The 18,155-nt window shown below is 41.2% G+C and overlaps 1 protein-coding gene and 1 pseudogene across 1 annotated transcript in view; one reads left to right on the top strand and one right to left on the bottom strand.

The window, feature by feature from the left end:
* Positions 1-18,155, top strand: part of SLC24A3 (solute carrier family 24 member 3) — a 420,646-nt gene that overhangs the window by 69,495 nt on the left and 332,996 nt on the right. The gene's annotated exons all lie outside the window — the stretch shown is intronic.
* On the bottom strand, positions 335-1,608 carry LOC142422474 (alpha-tubulin N-acetyltransferase 1 pseudogene; annotated as a pseudogene).

An 18,155-nucleotide genomic window follows, 5' to 3' on the forward strand; every position in this document is an offset into this window, starting at 1 on the left:
GATGCCTGATAAGCACACAGGCTGGGCACCATCAACTTTCTTCACCATATTTACTTATTCACCTGCTTTGTCTTCAGCGGTTGTGTTGGGAAGGTGAGCATCACAGAATGCCAATATTGGCATTTTTGTTATGGCAAAACATCCTATCCATGAGTGTGGTAGTTTTCCATTAATGTGGGTCTCTTTTGGTTTCTTTTATTTATTTTTTATTATACTGCTTTATTAAAAAAAACCCTATTTGAAGCCTGTTGAATGAATGAATGCATCAGGCATTGTCTGTGTCCCCTAATAGGGAAGGTACGCGATCTTTGGCACCGTGAGAGGTAGCTGAGGCTCACCAGGGCCTGGTGCTGCGACCTTCCTGCAAGTTTCGAATGAACCTGGCCTTGAACAAGCCCCCACCTACTCTCCAGGCCTGGGTAGGTCGGTCCTGGACCTGCAAGGAGACTGTGTGCGAGGGTTGCTCCCTGGGCCCATTCTGGGACACGATCTGATCCGCACTGGCAGACCTAGTCTCTGTTTCCTGTCTGCCCTGCTTCCATTCTTGCTTGCCTGTGTCTAGGGGTGAGACATTCAATCCCCCGTGGCGGCTGTAACAGCAGCTCTGGGCTACCAGCCCTGGGGTGGTCTCCCTGGTGCGGCGTCGTTGGGCTGGGCTGCCCCCCACCCCCAGTCAGTGGCAAGCAGAAGGCGGGTGGTGGGATGTGGGGGGGCAGAGGCGCAGGGACCGCAGCAGCTCCTGCTCTGGCACAAAAGGGCGGAGGGGGCCCCGTTCAGGTGAGTTTCCCAGGCTGCTGGAGCGGGGAGGTGGGTGGGCTGGAGGTGTGGTGCGGCGTGGGACCCTGTTTAGGGGCCACGGAGGCTCCACGGCTACCTTCAGAGATTCTCGGTCACTTGAGGAATATGGTTTAATGTCACCCTCTGCTCTCTTGGGCGGCAGCTTCCTTGCTGGGGCCGTGGGCGTGGGATCCAGCACAGCAGCACGGGCGTGTCGAGCTGCCCTCAGAGAGTGAGCAGGGGGCCGATGCTGATGCGCGAAGAAGCCTTCGAAGACCACAAAGTTGTTCACCTGTGGCACTGTGGTCTCCAGGTTGTAGTGCTTGTTCAGGAACTTCAGGAGCTTCTGTGAGGGCCGATCGATAGCCAGTTGGTATGGTTCCACTCGCTCTTTCTGCAACATGTGTTGGAAGAGTTCTCGCCCATGGCCGTGACGTTGAAGCGACTCGTGGATATAGAAGTCCAAGATACAGAGTGGTTCTACCTCATTGTGGGCCTCACGATCATCCAGAACAAAGAGTTTCTTGTATCCAACTTTGAGAAAGCCAACAACGGCACCTTTGACAGCCGGTCTGGCTGAAGTGTCTTTGAGCACATACATGACATGGCGATTACTCTGCATCCGCGATGCACTGGTGATCGGAGAAGGAAGATGCTGAGCCTTGGCAGATGCCTTGCCCAGCTCATCAACAATGGTCATGATTTGCTGCTGCAGGTCCGTTCGGGCCGGCGTTGCTGTTCCGTGCCGTCGGGCCGGGGGCCGCAGGTGCTGATCCAGCACCGTGATCCGCTCCGGGAACAGGGCGTCCACATCGAACGGGAACTCCATAGCCCATTCCTCTTTAGGTTTCTTGTAGTAGTATTTTGTAGTTTTCTTTGTACTGGTCTTTGGCTTCTCAAGTTATATTTTATTCCTAATGATCTCACTTTGGGGGCGTGGCTATTATAACTGCTATCATTTTCCTGATTTCCTTTGTGGAGCTATCTTTGTTAGTGTCAGTGATTTTTGCATGTTGTTCTTGTGTTCTACAATTTTGTTGACTATTTAGTTCAATGATTTTGTTGACAAGTCTGCGATTTTTTTTATGAATATCACTGCTGTCGAGTTGATTCCTACTCATAGTGTCCTTATATGATAGAATCGAACTGTCCCTTAGAGTTTGAGAGTTTAAATATTTACAGGAGTAGACAGCCTCATCTTTTTGCCATGGAGTCAGAACCACTTACCATGTAGTTAACAGCTCAGTGTGTAGCTCACTACGTCCCTGGAGCTCATGCAATCTGTAAATAGGTTTTTCTTCTCTGCCAATGTAGATGTCTTTAATTTCTCTCTATTGCTTTATAGTGCTTGCTGGCTAGGACTGCCAGCACAGAATTGAGTATGAAACTTCCTCTCACTCTTAAGGGGAATGCTTTCAGTTTCTCTCCCTTGAGAATAATGATGGCATTAGGCTTTGAATATATGCCCTTTATTATGTTGTGATATTTCCCTTCTATTTCTATTTTGTTGGGTGTTTTCATCAGGAATGAGTGTTGGATTTTGTCAGATACCTTTAATGTATCATTTGGGATGATCCCATGATTCCTTTTCTTAATTTTATTTGGTTCTTTTATGTGATGGATTACATGGATTTTTTTCCTAATGTTGATCCACCCTTGTATATCTAGTATGAGTCCCTCTTTGTATTGATGTATTTTAAAACATATCTTATTGAGTTATATTACTTAGTATTTTTGTTGAGAATTTTTACAGCTCTGTTTATGAGAAGTACTGGTATATAATTTTATTTTCTAGTGATATCTTTGTTTCATTTTAGTACCAAGGCTATGCTGCTGTTAGGTGCCATTGAGTCTGCTCTGACCAATAGCAGCCCTATGCACAACAAAACAAAACACTGCCTGGTCCTGTGCCATACGCACAATTGTTCCTCTATCCGACCCCAGTGATGCAGCCACTGTGTCAGTCTGCCTTGTTGAGAGGGCCTTTCTCTTTTTCACTGCCCCTCCACTTTACCAAACATGATGTCCTTCTCCTGGTACTGGTCTCTCCTGACAATATGTACAAAGTATGTAAGATGAAGTCACGCCATCCTTGCCTCTAAGGACCATTCTGGCCTTCTTAATTGAGCTGTAAGCCACGCTGAAGACTACAGTCCTTGATCTTCATCAGCAAGTTCTTCAAGTCTTCCTCACTTTCAGCAAGCAAGGCTGTGTCATCTCCATATCGTAGGTTAATAAGCCGTCCTCCAATCCTGATGCCACATTCTTCTTCATATAAACCAACATCTCTGATGATTTGCTCAGCATACAGATTGAACAAGTATGGTGAGATGAAACCACCCTGACACACACCTCTCCTGATTTTAAACCAGACAGTATGCCCTTGTTCTGTTTGCATAACTGCCTCTTGATCCATGTACAGGTTCCTCATGACACCCCTTGTCTGTCCGTTTGTTGTACTGTGGTGGCTTGTGTGTTGCTGGAAGCTCTGTCACCGGTATTTCAAATGCCAGCAGGGTCAAGGTCTTGCTTACTTAATAAAATAATCGAGCGCTTTCCATTCCTTTCTATATGCTGGAAAAGCTTGAGTAGAATCAGCCATCTGGGCCTAAAGTGTTTTTTGTTTTTGCTTTTTTATTTTTTAAGCAAGGATGGGGGGGGAAGGTTTTTTTTTAAGATCATTTGATGGGGGCTCTTACAGCTCTTATAACAATCCATATATCAATTGTATCAAGCATATTTGTACATATGTTGCCATAATTATTTTCTAAGCACTTACTTTCTATTTGAGGCCTTGATATCATCTCCTCTTTTTACCCTCCCTCCCCCTCCATCTCACCCTCGTGATCCCATGATAAATTATAAGTTATTTTTACTTTCATATATTACACTGATCGTTGTCTCCCATCCCCCACAGTTTCTATTATTCATCCCCTTGGTTTTGTGTGTGTGTGTGTGTGTGTGTGTGTGTGGTCACGTGTTGATCATTCCAGTTGGTTCCCCTTCCTCTGGTAGGGATTTTTTTCTTTATTTAATCATTTTCTTGGGGGCTTGTACAACTCTTATAATAATCCATCCATCCATCCATTGTGTCAAGCACATTTATACATTTGTTGCCATTATTATTCTCAAAACATTTACTTTCTACCTGAGCCCTTGGTATCAGCTCCTCATTTTCCCTCCTCCCTCTTGAACACTTGATAATATATAAATTATTATTATTTTCCCATGTCTTATACTGTCTGCCATCTCCCTTCACCCACCTTTATGTTGTCTGTCCCTCAGCGAGCGGGTTATATGTAGATCCCTGTGATTGGTTCCCTCTTTCTACCCACCTTCCCTCCACCCTCTCAGTATCACCACTCTCAGCACTGGTCCTGAGGGGCTCATCCGTTCTGGATTCCCGGTGTTTCCAGTGCCCTTCTGTTATCTACTTTGCATGAATTTCCTAACAGCCACAGTCATTTCATGCTATATCTCTAATGTACCAGTCCTCCTCCTCCCTTAGCAAGTGCTGGGCTTTTCTTTCTTGTCAGTTTATCCCTCATCACTTTACCTTCATTTATAATCATTGTCTAGATGTCCTCTAATGACCCTTTCTTCAGGGAAGTCCTGTTTTTCCCTTCTGATCAATTTAGGCATCCTCATTATATGTCTTTTTAACCCTCTACCTTATTGCCGTTCTTACAGTTTTTTATGATTGTAAATTTAATAGAATGAAATTTTAGTTAATGACTGACTTCCCAGTAATCTCTCATCATTGGAACTTAAATAGCAGATCCAGTGCCTGCTGTCCAGTATCCATTCGTGAGACACTAAAGGAAGATTGATTGAATTAAGATTGACCGCAGAAATCATTGCCATGTCCCAGTGGAACGAGTCCTGGATTATGCTGTAAGAATGGAATGAAAAAGAAAGGCAAGATGGGAAAGCGATTGAGAAGAAATATTTGGCAACATATTTGATAAATGGATTGAAGAGTAAATTTTTAAAGGAGCTCCATTTCATAGGAAGATAGGCAATTATTTATATTTTATGAATATTTAGTGTGAATTATAAGGCTATTAATGTGGATAAGGATATTAATATCCAGTGGCTGTGTGAATATTGGTATGGAGGGGTATGAAAATCATTGTCATCAGAACCCAGGTGAGAGCTGACTCCCTGGATGAGTCAGATATCTGGGCTGGGGGAGATTACAGCTGCCAGCGAACTAGGAAGAATAGCAAGAGTGAGAGGTCCTGCGTCATTTGTCTGCAGATGGAGACCAATATTGCCAACACCATTGGTGGAGGAGACTCTCCTTTTCATGTGTACTGTGTTTTGGCCCTTTGATGAAGATCACTGGTAGATGGAGCTCCTTCTGGGTTTTTAAGTCCTTTCCCCTGGTCTGTGTATCTATTTTGTGTCAGTACCAGGTTGTTTTAACTACTGTGGCTGTATAATAAGTTTTGAGGTCAGGAAGTTAGACGTCGCCTACTTTGGTCTTCTTAAGAAGTCCTTTTTTTTTAAAAAAATCATTTTATTGGGGCTCTTACAGTTATTATCACAATCCATCCACCCATCCATCCATCCATCCATCCATCCATCCATCCATCCATCCATCCATTCATCCATCCATTGTGACAAGCACATTTATACATTTGTTGCCATTATCATTTTCAAAACATTCTCTTTCTACTTGAGCCCTTGGTATCAGCTAATTCCCCTCTCTCACCCTCCCTTCCTCATGTACCCTTGATAATTTATATATATATTTTTCATGTCTCACACTGTCCACTGTCTCCTTTCACCCACTTCTCCATTGTCTGTCCCCCTGGGAAGGGTTATATGTAGATCATAGTGATCGGCTCCCACTTTCTCCCTTCCCCTTCCCCTCCTGGTATGGTTACTCTCATTATTGTTCCTGAGGGGTTTATCTGTCCTGGATTCCCTGTGTTTCAGGCTCTTATCTGTACCAGTGTACATCCTCTGGTATAACCATATTTGTAAGGTAGAATTGGGGTCATGATAATGGGGAAGGAAGCATTAAAGAACTAGAGTAAAGTTGTATGTTTCATAGGTGCTGTGCTGCACCCTGGGTGGCTCGTCTCTTCCTTGTGACCCTGCTGTAAGGGGATGTCCAATTGTCTACACTCCCAATCCCACTCATTCACATTGATTCATATTTTTTGTTCTGGGTCTTTGATGCCTGATACTTGATCCCATGACACCTCGTGATCACATAGGCTGGTGTGCCTCTTCCATGTGGACATTGTTGCTTCGCAGCTGGATGGCTGCTTGTTTATCTTCAAGTCCTTAATACCCCAGATGCTATATCTTTTGATAGCCTGGCACCATCAGTTTTCTTCACCACATTTGCTTATGCACCCATCATGTTTTTAGTGACCATGTTGGGAAAGTGACCATCTCAGAATGCCAGGTTATTAGAACAAAGTGTTCTAGCATTGAGGGAGTGAGTACTTGAGTAGAGGTACAATGTCTGTCTGCTATCTTAATGCTTTAACACACAGATATATGTACATAGATCTATTTCCCTATCATTATATAAAAATATATTTACATATGTATATGCCTGTATTTAGACCTTTGTAAATGTCCTTTGCCTCCTAGTTCCTTCCTTTATTTCCTTTTACTTTCCTCTTGTCCCACTATTATATTTGGCCTTCATTTGGGTTTCAGTAATTCCTCTCAGTACGTTGTCCGTGATTAGGCCCCACCAGGCATCCTAGCCCTTCCTTGCCATCGATTTTAGATTATGTGTTGTTTCCTTGCCCCTAGGTTTGTTGCCCAACCCCCAATCCTTTCCCCCACTCCCCACTCTCCTGTGTCCCCCTGGAACTGTTGATCCCATTGTTTTCTCCTCCAGATTGTGTATTCTGTCTATCTTATCTAGATAGATATGCAGAGACAATAATAAAGACAAAAGCAAGACAAAACAAAACATCCAAAGAAAGCAAAAACCAAACCAAAACAACAACAAAACCAACGACAAAAGCGAAAAACTTAGGAATAGTTCCAGGTCTGTTAACCTTTAGGAATGTTTTCCAGGGGAGTCTGATGGGATGCCATAGCTTGGACCCAAAGTCTATTTTTGGTACTCCTTGCGGACTTCACTGCTTTGCTCCCCTTGCTGCTCTGTTGCACGTCCTTAGTGTTTTGCCCCAGTGTGATGGAGACAGATCAGGCACAGTTCCTGCTCTGTGTCTCCAGTGTTGTCCTAGTAGTGCTATGAGTCAGTGAGGGCTGTCGTGTCTGTGTCTCATGGTGGGGCTGGCCCTATGGTCCTCTCTGTCTTCTCTCAACAGGAATATCGTCCTTGGGGCTTGGTGGGTCAGGATCTGTTCCACTCTCTCTCCTTCCATCTTTGATTGCTCCTGTGTGCTCTGATGCGACCCTCTCCCCGAGCTGTAGATTCATTGCTGTTCTCTGAAGTGCATTGTTCTGGTGGTGGTAGTGGGGGTGGTGGAGTTTTTCCACACAGTTGGGATTCGGGCCAGCCCCCAAGAGCTCTCTATTGGTTCCCTGATTCATGACAGAATGTTGTATTCACGTCTTGGCACACTGGGTTGAAGTCTGGTCCCTCTCTTGTGGAGATTTAAACACTATCTTCCCCTTGGGTGGTTTAGTGCTTGGTTCCCCCACTAGCGATGTCTTCTCTCTCTCTCTCTCTCTCTCTCTCTCTTTCTTTCCCCCTCTTTTTTAGTTGGCTGCCATATGCATCCCTGGATTGGGTCTGGTCCCTGCCATACTACCTGGATCTCACCCGGGAATGCATGTCTATAAATGCCTTTCCCTTATGCCCCTTTTGCATTTTTAAGCTTACCTCAGCAGATTCATATTGAACTTGACCTTTTGTGCTTGGCGTACTTCACTTAACATAATTTCCTCCAATTTTTCCCATATGGCAATGTGCTTTGTGTGTTCATCACTGCGTTTTAGGGAAGTGTAGTACTCCATTGTATGTATGTATCAAGTTTTTAAATCCATTCATCATTGATGGAAATTTGGGTTGTGTCCTACTTCTTGCGATTGTGAACTGTGCCACCATGAACATTGGAGCACAGATGTCTGACCGTGGTTTGTTTCTTGCCTCTTCTGGGTATATGCCCAGTAGGGGGTTTACTGGGTTATATGGTAGCTCGATTTCCGTCTTAGATATCGCCAGATAGATTTCTATAATGGCTGTACATACCTACATGTCCACCAGTAGTGGGTGATAGTTCCTATCTCACCATAGCCAACACTTGTTATTTTCTGATTTTTTGACTTGGGCTATCTTTGAGGGTGTTCAGGGATATTTCATAGTTGTTTTAATTTGCATTTCTTATGGCTAATGATCGGGCACATTTTCTCATATGTTTATTGACCATTCGGATTTCTGCTCCTGTGAAACTTCTGTTCATGTCCTTTGCCTACATCCTCAGTAGGCAATTCGTTTTTTTCTATTTGGAAGCTCGCAGAGTATTGTAGATTTTAGTAATATGGCCTTTGTCTGATGTGTCATTGCTAAAAGTGTTTTCCCAGTCTATGTGCCCCCTTAATCTCAGTGAATTCTTTCGATGTACACAGGTGTTTTATCTTCAGTACATCCCACTTGTAAATTTGTGACTCATCTGTATTTGTGTCCTTCACTACTTCTGTTGGCCTGTATATTCCCTGTGCCAAAGATCTCAGGTTTGTCCCAATTCCTTCATTGATGGCCCTAATTGTTTGTGGTTTTACCTCAACATCTTTGATCCACCTTGAGTTTATTCTTGTGCATGGAGTGAGATAAGGGTCTTGCTTCATTTTTTCTGCATGTAGATATCTATTTTTAACAGCACCACTTGTTGAAGAGGGTATCAGATTCCCATTTGATATTTTTTGGGGTCCTTATCAAAGATCAGTTGTCTGTATGCTGATGATTTTATTTTGGGGTTTTCAGTTCTTTCCATTGGTCATTGTTTCTGCCATTATATCAGTACCATGCTGTTTTGACCACTGTGGCTGTATAATATGTGCTAAAGTCAGGAGGTAAAGCAAGCCCTCTCACTGTGTCCTTCTTGAGCAGTTCTTTGCTAATTCTTGGCTTCTTCCCTCTTCATATGAAGTTGGTAATCAGTTTTTCCAATTCTTTGTAGAAAGATGATGCTCTTTGTATTGGAATAGCATTAAACTTATATAGTGCCTTGGGCAGAACTGACATCTTTACTGTATTGAGTCTTCTGATACTCGAGCAGGGGATATTCTTCCATTTTTTGAGGTCACTCTTGGTTTCTTGTAATAGTGTTCTGTAGTTTTCCTCATACGCATCTTTTGTTTTATTCAGGCATATCCTTAGATATTTCAATTTGTGCTTGGCTATTGTGAAATACACTACCTTTTTGATCCCTTCTTCTGTGGTCATGTCGGATGTGTACCAGTCTGATAGACTTCTGTTTGTTGATATTGTATCCTGCCACTCTGCTGTATTCCTCTATCTCTCCCAGGACTCCCTTTGTGGAGCTTTTGGGATTTTCCATAGATAAAACCATATCATCTGCAAATAGCGAGTTTTACCTCCTCCTCCTTCTTGCCTTATGTTGTGGCTAGGACCTCCAGTACGATGTTAAGTAAGGGGGCACAAGGGGCATTCTTGTCTGATCCCCTTTTTCAGTGCGGTTATTTTTGTCTTTTCTCCATTGACTACCATGTTGACTCTTCATAAATAGCTTGTATTATATTGAGGAAATGTCAAGAAGTTCTTTCTGATTACATAAGGTTAATAATCAGAGTTTCAATTTCTTTGAGTCATAATTGGCTTGATGGCAAGTTTTGTTTTACGTTTTAAAGGCCAAAGTTGGGATCTAGATCGGAACTGCATTTAATTTCATAAGTTGCTGTGAGTAGTATTAACATTTTTACTGTATTCAGCCTTCCTATCCATGAACATGAGATGTTCTTTCATTTGTTTCTTGATTTCTTTTAGAAGTGTTCTATAGTTTTCTTTGTACAAGACTTTTATTTCTTTGGTTAGGTTTATCCCCAAGTATTTCATCTTTTATCTTTTTTTGTAAATGGTATTGTTTTCTTCATTTCTTTATCAGACTACTCTTCATTAGTATACAAGAATCCAATTGATTTCTGTATATTAAACTCATATCCTGTAACATTGCTGAATCTTTTGATTATTTCCAACATCTTTTTGGTCAAGTCTCTGAGGGTTTCTACATATAAAATTGTGACATTTTCAAACAGTGAGTATATATTTCTTTACTATTTGAATTCTTTTGATTTCTTTTTGTTGTCCAATGCTCTAAGATTTCCAGTGCTTATTGAATAAGAGTTGTGACAAGGGGCATCCTTGTCTGGTTTTCATTCACAAAAGGAAAGCTTTCAGTTTCTTCTGTTGATCTAGATGTTGGCTGTTGGTTTTGCATATATTTATTGTCTTTATTATGTTGAAGAATTTCCCTTCTATTCCTATTTTGTGGATCATTTTTAGCAGCAATGAGTGTTGGATTTTGTTAAACTCATCTTATAAGTTGATTGATATGCTCATTTGGTTCTTTTAAAAAATCATTTTATTGGGGGCTCATACAATTCTTATCACAATTCTTACATCCATCCATTGTGTCAAGCACATATGTACACTTGTTGCCATCATCATTCTCAAAACATTTGCCTTCTACATGAGCTCTTAATATCAGCCCCTCATTTTCCCCCTCCCTCCCTCATGAACCATTCATAATTCATAAATTATTATTATTTTGTCATATGTCACACTATCTGATGTCTCCCCCTGTCTTCTTCTCTGCTGTCCATTCCTCAGGGAGGAGGCTATACATAGATTCTTGTAATTGGTTCCCCCTTTCCACCCCACATCCCCTCCACCCTCCAGGTATCACCACTCTCACCACTGGTCCTGAAGGGGTCATCTGTCCTGGATTCCCTGTGTTTCCAGTTGCTATCTGTACCAATATACATCCTTTGGTCTAGCCAGATCTGTAAGGTAGAGTTGGGATCATGATAGTGGTGGGGAGGAAGTATTTAAGAACTAGAGGAAAGTTATATGTTTCATCGTTGCTACCCTGCACCCTGACTGGCTCATCTCGTCCCCACAACCCTTCAGTAAGGGGGTGTCAAGTTGCCTACCGATGGGCTTTGAGTCTCTACCCTGAACTCACCCTCATTTACAATGATATGAATTTTGTTCTTTGATGCTTGATACCTGATCCCTTCGACAGCTTGGCGGTCACACAGGCTGGTGGGCTTCTTCCATGTGGGCTCTGTTGCTTCTGAGCTAGATGGCCGCTTGTTTATCTTTTTGTTCTTTTGTTTTATTTATATGGTGGATTTTATTGATTTTCTAATGTCGAACCATCCTTAGAGTTTTGTGTGTATCTCACTTGATCATGGTCTATGTTTTGTGTGCGTATGATATATTACTGGTTTCTATTGGTCTAGATTTTGTTGAGAATTTTCTGTCTATGCTTATAGAGTCTGTCGGTTTGTTATGTAGGTCTCTATCTTGGTAATGCCTTCGGCAGGATTTGGCGTTGGGGTTATGCTTTCTTCGTAAAGTGAATTCAGGAGTTTCCCGCCCTTTCCCGTCTTCTGGAATTGCTTTAGAATCGGCGTCAGCTCCTCTCGGGAAGCTTGTAAAGCTGGGCGAGCCATCTGGCCGGGGACTTTTTTGGTTGGAGTTTTGTTAATGATCTGCTCTATTTCTTCATTTGTTCTGAGTCTATGGAAGTTTTCTACAACAATCTGTGTTAATTGGGGTAGTCAATTTTTAGATATTTGTCCATTTTTGCTAGGTTTTCTAATTTGTTTGAATATAGTTTTTAATAGTAAATTTATTACTTACTTCTTTTGGACCTGTTGTGATGTCACCCATTTAATCGCTTATTCTTGATATGTGCATCTTCTCTTTAATTTACTTTGTTGAATCTTTCAGTGTTTTTTCAATTTTGTCAACCCTTTCAAAGACCCAATTTCTTATTGATTTTTCTATTGTCTTTCTGTTTTCAGGTTACTTTATTTCTGCTCTCATCTTTATGATTTCTTTTCTCCTGGTGATTGAAAGTTTATTTTGCTGCTCAGGCTTTCATTGTTAAAGATGCTGGGTTAAGGTGTTGATTTAGGGCCTCCCTTCTTTTTTCATGTGTGTATTTATTGCTATAAATATCTCCATGAGAACCGCTTTTGCTCTCTTCCAGAGATTTTGATAATTTGTATTTGTGTTCTCACTTGTTCCAGGGAATATTTTAATTTAGTTTCTTATCTAATCAATTAAAACGTCAGGTTTTAAGCATGACGTTGTTCAGTTTCCAGGTATTTGACTTTTTACCCTTGCTCCTTTTAGTATGCATTTCTAAGTTTTTAGCATTATGGTCTGAGAAACTGGATTGTAAATCTCAATATTTTAATATTTATTATGTATACGTTCATGTCCTAACATGTAGTCTGTTTTAGAGAATATTCCATGTGCATCAGAAAAGAATGCATATTTTGCTATTTTTGGGCAGAATGCTCTATATTTGTCTATAACAGGGGTTGGCAAACTTTGGGTCCCGAAGAGCCCATCCTGGCCCTCACAACAATTTAAAAATTACTCGAGAACCATAAACATATTTTTACAAACAAATGAAATCACCATTATCTGAAAAATGTCCTTTAAATGTTTTATAAATGGAACTATGATAGTTTATTTTCATTTTCAGTTTTTATTTAGAGCCACATGTATGCAAGAGCCACATTTTGCTACCCCTGGTCTAGAAGGTTGAGTTTATTTCTGTGCTTAGTTCTTCTGTGTGTTTGCTGAGTTTCTTTCTGGATGATTTGTCCTTCCTCAGGAGTGGTGCATTGATGTCTCCTACTAATTATTGTTGTATTGTGCATTTCTCTCTTCAACGTGAGTCTGATTAGCATATTTCCACTGAACACTGTGGAGTGAGTATGTTTATTGCGGTTTTGCGTTCTTGTAATCATTATGTGATGCCCTTGTTTTTCTCTGGGTGGATTTTGCTTTGAAGTCTATTTAATAGCGACGACCATGGCCCCTCCTGCTTCCCTGCTCGTTACCATTCACTCGCTATATCGTTTCCCAGTCTTTGTTTCTAAGGTGTGTTCCTTGTGGGCAACATGTTGAATCTTACTTTCTTTTTAAAAATTATTTAAAATGTTCTAAAATTATTGTGGTAGTGATTGTATACCTCTTTTTGTGTGTGTGGCAAATATAGCAATTGCTTTATTGTTCCCAAACTTCAAATATTTTATCATAATACACTTGAAAATTGCATATAACAGCTCATATTGTATTAGTACTTTTCAGAACTGTTTGTGTACACCTAGCAGTTACACCCACAGATCACTGAGTCTGTTTAGCATCTTTTAAACATATAGTATTATCTATTTAATACTTAAAAAGAATTATTATTGAATCTTGCTTTCTTTTCAAACCTGCTATTCTGTCTCTTGGTTGATGCATTTCTCCTATTAACATGCAGTGTTGTTACTCATATTTGTGGGTTTGTTGCTGTTGGTTTGCTTCAGTATCTTGTTGTGTTATTGATATCTTTGTTCTTCCTCTATTTCTTTGCTGTTTTGAATACTATTTTAAGTGTGCTTTTTGGCTGGTATTGCCTTGTTTATTAAACTTAGGTTTGTTTGGTGTTATTTTTGATTCTCTGTCCAAAGAATTATTGTTAGTAATTTTTTATGTATTCTGGAAATTTCTACCAGTTTTTATTTCTCCATCATATTTGAGGGATAATTTTCCTGGATTTGCTATTGTTTAGATCTGTTATTTTACGATTGATCTTCTGGTTTTCAATATGGTTTTTTTTTGGTAACATTTCTAGTTTTCTGAATTTTCCCATAGTTCTTTTAATCTCTATGTTAGGCTAGGTTGTCTAGAGAAACAAATCCAGCGACTCATTTATGTATAAGAGGGAATTTTATATCAAGACATAATTTTATACCAAGAAGGCATCCATCCCAGTCTAACTCAAGTCCGTAAGTCTGATACAAGCCAGGGCCCTCTTCAGACTCACATAGCTGCAGGCTGATGATCCAGAAAGATGAAGCAGGATGCACAAAGATCATAGGCCAGTCGGGGCAGAGTTATGAGTCTCTGAGGTCAGTGGAAACTTGACATGGGTTATTACAGTTCTAGGCTTGAGAAGGGCAGGGTCCCAGCATGTGGGGATGGGACATGCAGAGTGTGAGTTTGGCATCAGAGAAAGGCATGATAAGGACTTAAGATGGAGAAGGTGAGACGGCAGCCTCATCCAATGGTGAGAGACTGAAAGGCACGAGGAGCTTTCTGTGGTGGTAGATTGCGCATGGGGACAGTGGTCGCTGTTGGAGAGCATGCTGGGGCAGTGGAGTTCTGTGTTCCGTGGGGGTGGGGATAGTGTGCCGCAGCAGAGGCAACTCCTGGTGGGGAGGAGACAGCAGCAGCAGCCAGAGAGAGCACTGGGCGTCTCCTAGTGTCTTTGCTCCTTCGTTCCCTGTTCTGGCATCCTTGGTCTACTTTGGCTTTTAAGTTGCCCTCCCAATTTCCAGGGGCCGTGGGTTTTTCCTTCACATTGATCTCCTGATTGTTATAAAAAGGATTGTCTTGTGTCTGTGACGACTTAGCTCTCTTGCTGGAATTATTCTCTTTCTTGCATTTTTCAAGCAATTATACATCTTTTTACAATAAACCTCAGAATGGCAGACAAGATAGAAACATCTAAGTTTGGAGGTCATTTTGAATTGTGAAAATATGCTGACTGATGAAATTACACCAAAGGTTTACACAGCTTAAAAAATAATTCATAAATAAGTTCCCAATTATTTTACAGTGGTGCTCTCGATTAGCTATGGTGTAGAACGGTCTTGGTTGAGCCATTGTATTTCATTCCACAGATACACCATTCAAATGCTATGTGTATAGTAAGCATCTTACCTTACATTGTTTTATATTAGAAAGAAGATGGAAAGTAACTGCTCAGCATAAGTAGTGGAAAGAACAGTGAATTGAACCATGAGAAATGTTATGTGTTGTTGTTTTTGATTCATGGTAATCCCATGTGACAGAGTAGAGCTGCCCCATACAGTCTTCTGGACCTCCCTCTAGGTCATTGAGAACTACCGACCTTACATTATAGTTAAGCACTTAACTCCTTTGCCAAAGAAAATAGAAGGAAATTCTATATATAAGAGTAGAATCAATGAAGTAAAAAACCAGGTATAATCAATAAATTTGCCCAAACTAAAATGTAGTTCTTTTTGAAGAACAGTGAAATACTCTGCGGCAAATCCCTCACTCGGGGATTTTAAGTATGTGCCAGAAGGCCCAGGTACAGCTGTAGCACAGATAAACAAGAATGAGTCTGACAATATTTTGGGAAAGTCAGGTGAAATGACATCTGATGTTTAAGGAGTCCTAGTGACGTTGCTGGGTAAGCATGGGACTTCTCACCACAAGATCGGCTGTTCAAGCCCATTCACCCTCCCCAAGGGAGGAAGATCGGGTTACCTGCTTCCACAAAGATTCACGAGTATGGTCTTGGTGCAAAACACACTCCGAAGGCTGCCAGAGAGATCTGATGCAGAAACTCTTCTAGGCGAACTGGGCTGTGCCTCAAACACACTTGTGACCTGAAGACTTGAGACTGAAAAGTCATGCTGTTAGCAGAAGCAGAAGACCGCTATCCTGAGAGTATGAAACTGTTGGTAGGCAGACAGTTGACTTACAACCTTACTGCCATATATGCTATATTAAGATATAGATTATTCTGGCAGGCCTGTGACTGACCTTCTTAGTGATTATTATTGTAAAATTTCCCTGACAACCAACTCCTACTGCTGTATAAAGACTGTTCAGCTATGAAAGGACTTATTGTGTTCAAATGAATAATTTCAGGTATTGTGATAAGGAGTTAGCCTCTTTTGGCCCAATATCCCTCTCTCAATGGTGTTTAAAAAAATTAATACCAGGCGCTAATCAATGACAACATTAATGGAAGATCTTTGTGCTCCAGGGAGAGGATCGATAGGATGATCTACCATAAATTAACACAGAGGTCTCTAAAGGGAACCAAAAGCAGATTTAAAAAACCCAACAGAACAACTTAGATGCAGGAGTGGATTTGGGGCTCATAATAAATCTTAGCTCCAATAAGAACAACATGACCCTGCTTGATACTCACCCTTAGGAAAGGAACACAGAAGACATGGTTGCTACAGCAATGTGGTGAAGAAATTAGATAGTACCCGGCTATCAAATCAAATAGCATCTGGGGTCTTAAGGTTTGTTTCCAAACAAGCAGTCCTCTAAGCGAGATGCCAACTAAGTTCACATAGAAGAAGCACACCAACATCCGTGACCGAAGGATCGTAAACCATATAATCTGAAGCTGAAGGAGGGACTACTATCAGAGCCTAAATTATGAGATTCTGGTTTGCAGAAGCCTATAGATTGACAGTGGAAGCCCTAGATACATGTGTGAGATCTACACAGAAAATAAGCCTCCCGTGATTTCCCTCTGTTCAAGATCGAGGGAGGGGAAGAAACTGGTTACGGAACAGAGTACATTGAAGAGATGACTATAGGCTTGATAACATGAAGACCTGTGAATACTCAACACTGATGAGTCGTTGATTTATAACACTTCATTTATCTCTTTCAGGTCACTAATTAGTTTCATCTTGTGAATAGACAGAAAAATAAAAAGAAATAATTCTGCTTCTCTCTCTCCCTTTCTTTTCTTCCTCTTCCCTCAACAAGACGACCAGATACAATATCAACGTGCAAAAGTCAACTTCATGCCTCCATATCAGGCAGATATAAATAGATACATATATACCACTTAGAAAGCAAGGCTGTGGCCCCATCCTGTTCCCACCTCCTGACAGGAAGCCTTTCGACTTGTGCACAGAGACCGTTCCTTGTATATTTTTATCCTGCCCGCTTATTCGTTATCTCCAACGTTACAACCTGGGTTTTCTTAACAGTCTTATGAACAATAACAAAAGAACGCCCAGTTTCTGAAATGTTTTACACTCTTTGAAGTGATGTGTGGCTTTCCTAAGTTACTGTTGTTATTTTGCCGAGTCAGTTCTGACTTATCACACGTCTATGCAAAGCAGAACGATGCCGGACCTTGCACCGTTCTCACAATTGTTATTAGGGTTCACTGGGCCAGTCCGTGTTGTTGAGGGCTTCTTCTTCCCTTTCTGCTTTCTGCTCCCAGGCCTGATGCTCTTTTCCGGGGAGGGGTGTCTCTGGAGAACATGCTTCAAGCATGTGAGACTAAGGTCTGCCGTCCTCCCTTCCAGGAGCCTTCTGGCTAGCCGTCTTCCAAACAGATTTGTTTGTTCTTCTTGCAGTCCATGGAGCTTTCAACATTCTCCACCAACACCTTAATGGAAATGCATCCATTCACCAGTCTTTCTTGCTCGCTGTCCAACTGTCACATACACTTGAGGCCACTGAAAATACCACGATGTGGGCCACGTGCACCATCGTCCTCAGTGTGACATCCTTGCACGGAACAATGTAAAGAGGTCTGTGCAGCAGATTTGCCCAATGCAACATGTCATTTTTTATTGCTTCCAAAGAATATTGATATGGATCCAAATAAAATGAAATCCTTGGCCACTTCAATAATTTCTTCATTAATCATGATGTTGTCCCTTGGTCTGGCTGTGAGAATTTCTGTTTTCTTTACATTGAGCTGTAACCCATACTGAAGGCGGTGATCTTCATCAGCACAAGCTTCAAGTCCTCCTCACTTTCAGCAAGCAAGACTGTGTCATCTGCATCTCAAATGTTTATGAATAAGTCTTCCAAAACTCCATTCCTGCTGCCATGTTCGTCTTCATATAGCCCACCATATAAAATTATTTGCTCAGCATACAGATCGAATAAGTAAGGTTTGAAAGGATACGACCTATCTGATGCACACCTTTCCTGTTTTAAAAACATGCAGTACTCCATTGTTCTGTTTGCACAGTGGCTTTTTGGTCCATGTACAAGTTCCTCATGAGCACACGGAAGTATTCTGGAAGTCCCATTCTTCTCACTCTGTCCGTAGTTTATTATGATTCACACAATTGAGTACGTTTGCATAGTTAATAAATCACAAGTAAGTATCTCTCTGCTTTCAGCCAAGATCTTTTTGGTGTGAACAATGATTTCCCTTCTGCCATGTCCTCTTTTGAATCAGGCTTGAGTTTCTCGCAGCTCCCTGCTGATGTACTACTCCAACAGTTTTAGAATTGTTTTCGGTATAATCTTACGTCTCTAATATATTAATAATATTGTTTAAAATTTTCTACATTCTTTTGGCTCACTTTTCTTCAGAATGGGTACAAATATGAATCTCTTCCAGTTAGTTGGCCAGGTGGTAGCTTTCTTCCAA

The sequence above is a fragment of the Tenrec ecaudatus genome, chromosome 12 (genome assembly GCF_050624435.1).
Source record: "Tenrec ecaudatus isolate mTenEca1 chromosome 12, mTenEca1.hap1, whole genome shotgun sequence".
NCBI classification, from domain to species: domain Eukaryota; kingdom Metazoa; phylum Chordata; class Mammalia; order Afrosoricida; family Tenrecidae; genus Tenrec; species Tenrec ecaudatus.